Below are 10,759 nucleotides of genomic sequence, written 5' to 3'. Positions count from 1 at the left end.
GAGTGCAGGGAGGCTGGGGCCAGGCATGGGGGGAGCAGGGGGCTGGCGGCTGGGGCTGAGCAGTAGAGAGGGTGGGGGAGGGTGGTGGCACAGGCAGGGGACATGGAGGCCCTGTGGGGGGTGGTAGTAGCCCCTGTGAGGCGGCTCTGAGCCCTTCAGGGGGGCAGTAGCCCTCACGGGGGGGGCTCTGGGCCCTGTGGGTGGGCCTGTAGCCCCTATGGGGTGGGGGGGCAATAGCCCCTGCAGGGGGGCTCTGGGCCCTGCGGGCAGGGCTGGGAGCCTGCAAGGGGAACAATTCAAGTGCTGTGGAGAGGACTGCACCCTGTGGAGGACAGGGGACCCACCCCTGCTAAGCAGCCCCCCACACACAATCCCCCCACACCTACCCACACACTGACCCACATCCCTCCACACACCCCCACACCCATCCACATCCACCCGCATCCCCCACGTCCTTCCCACCCCTCTTCTGCAAAACGCACATCCCCCCATCACACACCCATCATGTGATAAGAAAATCAAAAGCAAGCATCAACAGATATAGATATTTAGAATTTATTTTATTATGATGATAGTGATACTCATAGGCTTCCACGTTGCTTTAACATTGTAAATATAACAATAAAACATGGCCCAACTGATCTCTCCCTCTCTATATACATATACATATATAGAGAGAGAGAGAAAGAGAGAGGTCTTTTGGTCTAATTGTGGAAGAACATGGACTTTTGGGTATTTTGAAGAGTGGATTTGAGATGCTGCTTCAGCAGTCCAGCTGCCACATGGGGTAGTGTCCCCAGCTATGAAGTGGCCAGGCCCCAGAAGCTCCTGTCTATTTGTGTCATTCAGGTACCATAGGCCCTAAGGCCCACCTGGCTAACTAGTAGGCCCTACTGTATGGGTCCAATGGATGAATGACACAACAAAATTCTTTGGACAACAAAGGCAAAAAGCAGGACAGGTGTGACATGAGGGTCAGAGGGTCAAAATGTGAAAATAAGTGCTCCTGAGGGGGACACTGTGTAGAGCCCTCCAGGCAGCGCCCACTGGTCCTCAAAGATGTCCCCCACAAGCTTCTGTCTACTTGTATTATTCAAGTATTGTGGGCCCTAAGGCCCACCTAGCTAACTAATAGCCCGTTATGGGGCCAATGGGTGAATAATACAACAAAATTTCTTGAGACAACAAAGGCAAAAATAGGGTAAGAGTGTTTTGTGGGTTAAAGGGTCAAAATGTGAGAAAGAGTGCTCCTGAGAGGGACACAGGACAGAGCCCCCAGGCCATGCTCACTGGTCTTCAAAGGCAGCCAAGGAGCAAGTGGGTGCTGCCCATTGGTGCTCTGCCTGGAAACAACATGCACGGACCAGTGAGAGGTATGCAGCCTTGCAGTCTCCAAGCACTTTCCTGACCAGAGCCTCCTTTCTGGTCATGTAGAGGGCCCACTTGGCCAGGGCCAGGAGGAGGTTGACCAGGAGATCCTGGGGCTTGGTGGGGTCACAGATGGGGTTGCCAAAAATAAAACGGTGGGGGGTGAAGTCCATCCAGAACCTCAGGAGGAGGTTACAGAGTTGGAGGGGCTGCAGCCTGGCACACTTGAGTATCATGTGTGTCAGGGTCTCCCTTTGCCCACAGAAGGGGCAGGAGACTGGGGTGTCTGTAAAGCTCACCACATACACACCCGTGGCGATGGCCCCCAGAATGTCCTGACAGCAAGCAGCTTTCTATGCTGCACAGGTGCAGGCCCTGGGGTCTAGCTCCCCCTGGCTCCAGATCCGGGAAGAGCCAGGCAGGGTTATTTTGCCCCAAGTGGCACAATTTGTCCCACATCAAAGTGCATGTCTGGGCATGTGTGCTGAGGCAAAAAGCTCCAGCTCAAATTTGTGCCTTTTATTTGAGCTGCTGCAAGTGCAGATACCTGTATGTGTGGATGCGCCTGCAAAGTTTTATGCCTTACTTTTCCTAGGGTAATTCTATACCATATTCAAGTATATTACACCAATGTAAGGCCATACATCAGGTGTCCACTCCTTTTTCTTACTCTGGTGTAAAGGCTGATTACACCAGGGTAACTGTAAGGTATGTCCAAGCCCTAAGTGATGAATGACTCAGATCCTCAAAGGCATAACTGCTCTCCTTTGATAAGGGTTTTTAAAAGTTTTGTGTGCATACAGGTTTATATTTTGAAAGCTCGTTCTACCCATACAGCTTGTACCAACATGTGATGCCAATTGGAAGTGTCTGCTTTGCCTTACATCTTTCCATAGGTGTTAGGATGTAAGGCTTGGAGATTTGAGGCATAGATGCACTAGCTTTGTATTTCATGCCCTAGGTGGTGCACGGAGTCATTTTAGGACTATACATTTCAGAATTCAATTTGTCTTATAGAATAAACCTTTTCTCAGGGGCAGCAAATGGCTGTAGATAAATCACCGTAGGATCACAATCACTATAGGAAAAAAAAACATTCTAGTGTTTATGTTTATAACACCAGGCCATAGGGCACATGAGATTAAACTGCTTCAGGGATGAATAAGGTTGTCTTAGGTTTTGTTTTTAATTTGGGCCTTGCTGCATGGCAGAGTTAGAGTTGTTTAGGTTCCTTAACTGCATTTCCATGTGCCCAGATCTTTAGGTCTCCTTTAAACTTAACCTAACTGAAACTCTGAATTTGTAATGCTTTTCAGGTTTGTGATTGATTAAGACTTCTTACATGATTATAAAGATTTCTTTTATCCTTAGTGTGCTGATGGGGTCTTTCAGTCATAACTCTGCTTCATCATATTTATTGAGTGGCCCGGTGTTAGAGATGCTGAGCACCTACTACTCCTACTGACTTCAAAACTTGGCGCCAAACTGACCAGCACCACAAACAAAAGGGACCTGAGGGTAATAATAGACCACAGTATGAATATGAGCCAGCAGTGCAATGCTGTGGTCAGCAGGGCAAATAATACTCTGGCATGCATCAATCGATGCATCTCCAGCAAAACTAAGAAAGTGATTCTTCCACTCTACTCGGCATTGGTGAGACCCCAGTTGGAGTACTGCATCCAGTTCTGGGCACCACACTTCAACAAGCATCTGGTAGAGCTTGAGAGAGTCCAGAGAAGGGCTACCCGTATGATCAGAGACTTGCAAGGCAAGCCATACGAGGAAAGACTGAGGGACCTGGGACTCCTCAGCTTGAAAAGGAGAAGGCTGAGAGGGGACTTGGTAGTAGCTTACTGCTACATCAGGGGAATACATTAAGGACTTGGTGAACAACTGTTCTCCACGGCACCCTTGGGGAAAACCAGGAGTAATGACCACAAACTCCTGGAAGACCATTTTAGGCTCAACATTAAGAAAAACTTCTTCACAGTTAGAGTGTCCAGACCATGGAATAAGCTCCCTCCAGAGGTGGTGCGATCACCTGCCCTGGAAATCTTCAAGAGGAGACTGGACAGTCACCTCGCTGGGGCCACCTGACCCCCAGTTGTCTTTCCTGCCTGGTGCAGGGGGCTGAACCCAAAGATCTTCTGAGATCCCTTCCAGCCTCTTGCAAGCCATAAATCTAAGCATCTGTAAAATCAGGAGTGGGTACGCACAACATCTGAGAGTTGTGACACTTATTCAGATGTCCATACAGAATTTTTGGAGCTCAACTGTAGTAGTATCTGTTAAAATGTTTTCCTTTCCCTTTCAATGACTAATGTGAGGGTTTTTTTCATTGTTGTTCTCTACCAACAAACAGATAATGCAGGCTCCTATCTCTATGCCAGCTCACCCAGCCCCATAGCAATCAGAAATAATGAGGATCACCAGCTCATCCCACCACAAAAGCAATCAGGGGAAAATGAAGCCCCTGTCTTTATGCCAGCCTTATCACCCCATGACACTCAGGGATATTACAAACCCTTATTTTCTGCCAGCTTCTCCAACCTCCATAGCAATAATACAGACGCCTACCTCCCACTTCATCACAGAGATAATGCAGACCCCTACCTCTGTGCCAGCCCTTTTACCTATAGCAATCAGGAATAGTGGAAGCTTCTTTGCTCAGCACAGTAGTTACTCACACCTCATCATATACATACTTTTGCAAATGCACAACTGGGATGTTTCTCCTCTGGATCCTCATGACTTGTCTTTATCAGAGATATGGAGGTGCTAAGTGCAGTGACAATACATCATTACTGCATCTTATCAAACAGCAGGCAGCCTGCTTTGCAGCTACTTGGGGATAGGAGAGCTGAACACTGAAAACTGTGTATACGATGAAAATGTTTTTGTTCTTGTTTCTCAGCTGCCTGTTCTCTGGTTCCAGGAGGTATTTGTAATTGATTCTTTTTTGCATAGCTGAGTGCATGGTCATTTCTCTGGTACCTGGAATACTCCTGGAGCACTGTTAATTATCTGATAAGCGGACTGTGATCTGTGCCAGCACTATCACATTGGCTCCTCCCTAAATAGAGACTCTCAGGGCACCTGAGGACTTGGGATTTGGATATTAGAAATGAGGAACAGCCTAGAGTCTCCAGTCAATGACCTCAGCCAGAATTGATAGTAATCTCTGGGAGGAGAGCCCAGCTTACTATGGACCACGTCCAAGAAGGGCTTCAGCACCTCTTAAGTTTGGTGCCATAATGTCTAACTTTTAGACATAGAGCTCAGGGGCAGAATACAAAGCCAGAATTAAGTACTTTTGGTCTCTACCAGTGCATGGCAAGAGCTGGATATCTCAGAAAGGCAATTTTAAATCCTGAATGCTAAGTGGGGAGCAGCAGAGAGCTGGAGCTAGGAAAGGTTCAGCACAGGAGTCTCTCTGAAGCCACACCTACCTCAACCTTGGAGCTCAAGTGCCCGAGGTTGCAGGTGGGCACCTCTGTCCACTTGGGATTCAGAAATAAGTCCTCACCTCTATGGGTCAGCACTTCGAGTAATATTTGAAAATAACTGAGTTTGTGTTTGTTAAAGAAGAGGTGATGATAGTCACTTTCAATATAATAATATAGTGCACTTAGCACAATCACCTATGAAATGAGAGATATGGGTTCTCGGTCTTCCTGAGCCCAAGCAGATTACAACCCACATCCAGGAAAGTGTGTTGACCACTAAGCTAGTGATGAGTGCATGGGGGCACTCTCTACTCCATTTGCTGAAGTCAAGCCATTATGCAGTCAAAAGTGCATAATTCATAAGGCTAGAAAGAAGGCAACTGGGAGCTTGATTTTGTAGCCCAGTGGTTAGGACAATCAGCTCTAGGGGTGAGATCTGAGTTCTGGTCTTTCCTACCTTGCTTATACAGTTTACATTGAACAGTCATTGGATAAAAAAGAAATAACCCTGAAATAAGAAACTGGAATTTAGGACTCTTCCTGGAGCCATAACCATTAGGTTACAGTCAGACTCCCTTTTGCTTGCTCGCCTTCTGGTCCCATTCTTGGTTTCACAGTGCGCTGTCTTCAAAGAGAGAGGAGGTGAATGCATATAGCCTGATGGGTAGGATGCTCTTCTGGGAAGTGAAAAATATTGGTTTGAATCCCCTCTGCTTAAGGCATCAAGACTCCCATTTCCTGGGTAAGTGATGTAATCCCTATGCAAGGGGTCAGATCTGGCCTGTGGAGCTGGGGGGATTCTGCAGCGTTCTAGTGGCAGGAGGCTTCTAAGTAAGGGTTTCTTTACTTAGGCATCAGAGAGAAGTAGAAGCAGTGGCACCTCATTGGGAACAATAACTGAAGGGAAAGAAGAGGCAGTGGCAGTGTGGGCTGGGTTGGAAAATGCCTGTGCCAAGCTCCATTAAAATACACCCCCTCCAAAACATTGTTGATCCCTTCCATGGGCTCTCATATAAAAGGCAGACAGCTCCTCACAGGATCAAGCCCTTCAAGAGACTTAGGTATTGCTCTGCCTAGTCTCTGGACCCAAATAGAGATTAGGGAGGAGCAAGGCACTAAGCTGCTAAATTCTGAGTGTGTGCAGAAATGCCGACATGTAGGGAGCTTCCCAAATGAAAAGGGAGGCGCCTGGTGATCTTAGGCATCTGTTGAACAGTGGGTTTTTTATCCTATTTTGACATTAGAGATATAATGTCCCCCTAAGTCCTGTATTAAGCATCTAAATCCTTCGTTGGATCTGGCCCTAAGTTACTACCCCACCAAATGCTATCCACAGAAGTGCCTGATTTGTAACTGGCTTTCTGAATTTGCATGCCAGAAGCGCATGGATTTTCTTGGACAAATATAGCACTTAATAGGGATAAAGCACTTTTGTAGCAGGTTGCTCCCGGAGTTGGTGTTTCCATGGATTTTCATTGTTCTGATCAGCAGCAGCCGTACAGCTAAGCAAAAACTGGAGAGGCTCTTACCCTCTTCCTTCTGGACCCTGCTGATCAATGAGTGGCTGGGTCTCAAAAGGCCCTGAGAGTTCTCAGCTGCAAACTGGAATGTGTGTGTGATGGGAAAACAGGAAAGCTTTAGTAATTTGGAAGCAAACCAGAGTAACCAGCAGCTACAGAGGGCAAACCCGTTTAGAACCAAACACAAGTCACTCTGCATCTGTACCACGCAATGGGCAAGGAGCAGAAGGATAAGCAGCCCTCTTTACCGGAAGAGTGGAGTCCTTTCCTTTCCGTATAAGGTAACCAGTATTCCCCTCCTCTGAGCTGCTGTGCTTATTGAGTATTAATGCAGTTGAATTTAAGGCAGACACTGATTTCACATACCTAGTAGTAGAATGATAAATGCCTGGAGCTTAGAAATGGAAGGCATGTGATGTATTACGTAAGAAGTATAAAATGTAGCCATACACTCTTCTGGTTTTAAGTGATGATGCTAGTTGGGACTTTAGCTACTCAGATGTAGGTGCATCACAGACAGGTCTAGGGAGGTGGTACTTCTCCTCTATGCAGCATTGGTCAGACCGCAGCCAGAGTACTGCATCCAGTTTTGGGCACCACACTTCAGGAGGGATGCGGATGGCCTGGAGAGGGTTCAGAGAAGGGCCACTCATCTGGTTAGAGGCCTACAGAAAAAACCCTATGTGGCCTGGTTGGGAGACAAAAGAGAAGGCTGAGAGGTGATCTCGTGGCCGCCTACAAATTCATCGGGGGGGTCAGCAAGAAATAGGGGAAACAATGTTTACCAGGGCGCCTGTCAGGGTAACTAGAAGTAACAGCCACAAACTGGAAGAGAGGAAATTCAGGTTGGACAGCAGGAAAAAAATCTTTACAGTGAGGGTTGCCCACATATGGAATAAGCTTCCAAGGGAGGTGCTGTCCCCTTCCTGGGAGGTATTTGAAAGGATATTAGACACACCTGGCTGGGGTCATCTGACCCCAGCACTTATTCGTGCCCAGGGCAGGGGGTCAGGCTCAGTGATCTAATAGGTCCCTTCTGACCCTAACATCTAGAAACTATGGAACTGTGACCTTGGTGAGAAGTGTGAGATAAATTTAAAGCAAAACAGTTGCAAAATAATGTAAACCCATACCACAGCTCATGTTTACTAACACAAGAGGCAGAGAAAAGTAATTTCAGGAATCCTGTCTATAAAGCTTTTCCAGAATCCTTTGCGTGCACAGAAGTATTCCAATACAGAGAATGCATCTACATTTCCTTTTGGAAGTACTAAATGACAGTGTAGTAACAGCCCATACTGTGCTGTGCGTGCAGGGCATGGTTATTTTTAGCTGCTGTAGCGATGCGCTATACCGAGGGAGCATGCCACTACAGCAATGTAGCTGTAGCATCAGTTTTTGCATAGCGTCACATGTAGATGCACCCAGGGAGAAGTGTAATGTGAAGCAATACCAACAGCCCAGTTCTGTCTCCCCACCGTACATCAACAAATAGTATACCATTGCCTCCTTGCATTGTACCGGCATGATCCTGGTTAGGTGGAGAGTCCTTCCTGCATATTCCTAGGAATATTTTAAAGAGAGGACTGACAGCAGTAATGTGTGCTACTCAACTTCCTCTGAGTGGCTGCACACAACAGCACCACATTGCTATGGTGGTATTAGGGGCCTACTATGAGTCCATTTGGATGCCATTATGGTTAACCCTGTGGGAATCACCTGGTAACTGAAGTGAAGTTACGGCACAGCAGCACTGGAGGTCTTGCAGCCTTTCATGAAGGCCACAGTGGTCTTACATCAAGGTTAAGCAGCCATTTGGTTTAATGTAGCAAATGACTCAAGAATTGCTTCCTGTAGTTTCAGAAAAAGTTATTGTATTTTAAGAAAAGTATGAAAAATGTCCAGTAGTTCAGCAGAGTCAAAGAAAAAGGATTTTCTATTATGAAAATATAAGAAGAACAGTAAAGAGGCTGCAGCCACTTTCCATGTGCGTCTATCAGTAAATACATAAAAAGGTCTGTGATGTTACGACAGCTGCCAAATACACACAACTCAACAGTCCATTTTTAGTCTTTGTTCTGCCACCAAAAGCTAAAATGGGAACAGAAAGAACCGTATTGGTCAGAGGGCTGTAATCCACCCAGGAACACCACACTTTCCACACACCCTCTAAGTGTAATGACTAGCTTGGCAGGATTTGATTTTTATTGATAGACATTGATAAACACTGAATTCACCTGACACTTACAGACTGCCAGAAAACTATTTCCACTGATAATTACTGAAATGTACATAAAGGAGATGTAAAAAAAGAACAAAAAACCCATTTGGGATGGAGGTAAAGAAATCAAGGGTGGGGGGTGCTGCAAGTGCACATGTGCACGCGCACACACACACGCATGGCAGCTGCTGCAGGAGCTGAGGGCAGTGCAGGTAAGGTTGTGCTGGGGGTGGAGGGGCAGAGCTTGTAGCAGCGGGGAGGCTGGTGTTGCCAGCTGCTCACTCTGCAGCTTGCTCTGCCCGGCCTGGCCTCCATGGGAGTTTGTCTCCTGCCCTGATCACACAGGGGCCAGGCCAGGCTGGGCCAGGCTCTGCAGGAGTTTGGCACCTGCACCAGCTGGGGCCTAAGCAAAGCAAGGGGCCACCAGCACTGGGCTTCTAGGCACTACCAGCCCTGCCCCTCCAACCCCCTCCCGGCATGGCCCCCAGCTCCTGCAGTGGCCACCGTGCATACGTGCATGTGTATGTGTGCTCGTTAAACTGGTCAAAATTGAAAAACACAATCCTGAAAAACTCAGTCAAAAAAATTGTTCACCAGGGCGCCCTTGGGAAAAAGTAGGAGTAATGGTCACACACTCATGGAAGATCGTTTCAGGCTTGTTTCAAGATCAACATTAGGAAAAACTACTTCACAACTAAGGTGTCCAGACTATAACCATTACTTCTAGTTTTCCCCAAGGGTGCCCTGGTGAATAGTTGTTCACCGAGCCCTAGATGAATGATTTTGATGTAGTGGTAAGCTGCTACCAAGTCCCCTTTCAGCCTTCTCTTTTTCAGGCTGAAGAGTCCCAGGTCCCTCAGCCTTTCCTTGTATGGTTTGCCGTGCACGTCTCTGACCATTGTTACCAGATTTGCCCATCACTTCGGGGTGTGCCCATTTATCAGGGGTACATTTCTGGGGGTCTCTGTAATTCTGTCAATGTGCTGCTTGTGTTACTTGTGTTTCTATACGGAGCTGTATCTCTCCCTTCTGCAAGTCCTGATCCCCAATGGAGCTACCTTGCAGGGCTCAGTTTCAGTGGGGCTGGGTTCCTCCAGCCACCAAATCAGTCAAATACACACACACACACACACACACACACACACACAGAGATTAACGTGACACACCTAACCCGGTCAGGTTGACCAGCATGGACAGGCTGACACCCTCATATGTCAGGAATCAATTAATTAAGGTAACAACAAAATGCAGTCAGACACAAGCACACAGGTAAACAGAATACCTCTGAATCCAGGTGGGTGATCCGCTGACACCCTCATGGGCCAGCATTCAGTTCATTAGGGCACGTCTGAGCCAAACTGGGTCAATCAGCCTGTACAAGCTGATCCCCTTATGTGTCTGTAACTCAGCCCGTCCCAATCTTTTGCCCTAACTGTCCTAGTAGTAACCCCCTTGATGAGCAGACCCCACTGTGGTTTTGGGCATTACAGGGATCTTTGACTTAGGTAAAAGAAGCGTTGCTGCAGAGCAAATGGAGAGGTTGAGGGGAAGAAAGAGTAGGTGAAGTTCATAGAAAAAGTATAGCATCCAGCTTGACCATAACAGTTATTTATTGCCAGGTATATGAATTTATGGTTATACCAGTAATAACAGCCATACAAGAGAGAGACAACTAAACAGTTACAATATTACATAGTTTCAATTAGAGTTTGGGGGAAGTTTAACTTGAGTTTGATTAGCAAAAGTCAAGTTTAGAAAGCCATGCCTGGAGTGAGAGAATAAAAGTCAGGTTCCTGGAGTCAGCGAGAGAGAGAGAGAGAGAGAGAGTTGGGAATCTCACCACTCGGTGAAGCTGGAACCAGTCGAGGTTCCCAGGTGTTGCTGGAGCTGGCAGACAGGCGGAGTCCTCAGCATGATCAGTGGAGAGATTCCAGGCAGAAAAGGGGTGGAACCGGTGCAGCTTTGGATCCAAGCGCCAGGACAGGAACTTGAGCTTGGGTCGGGGTTTTTGTAGAGAACTACCAGTGGGAGGACACTAGGTTTGTTTAGGGGTAAACAGTGGTTCACATGCTGGATAATAGGAACTGATCACTGCTGGCTATAGGTGACATTACTCTGAGGGAGCTCACAATACAGACAGGAAGATTCAGTGTTTTGGATACCAATAGAGGAGTCATTACTAGAATTGGTCTGATAAATGC

General features: G+C 47.1%; 1 protein-coding gene across 1 annotated transcript in view; it reads left to right on the top strand.

The window, feature by feature from the left end:
• BSN (bassoon presynaptic cytomatrix protein) overlaps nt 1-10,759 on the top strand; it is a 454,766-nt gene that overhangs the window by 366,342 nt on the left and 77,665 nt on the right. The window lies entirely within an intron of this gene.

This window comes from Crocodylus porosus, unplaced genomic scaffold, assembly GCF_001723895.1.
Source record: "Crocodylus porosus isolate Cpor-Errol unplaced genomic scaffold, CroPor_comp1, whole genome shotgun sequence".
Classification (NCBI taxonomy): Eukaryota; Metazoa; Chordata; order Crocodylia; family Crocodylidae; genus Crocodylus; species Crocodylus porosus.
The sequence above is the reverse complement of the archived record's forward strand: the minus strand, read 5'-3'. Positions and strand labels throughout refer to the sequence as shown.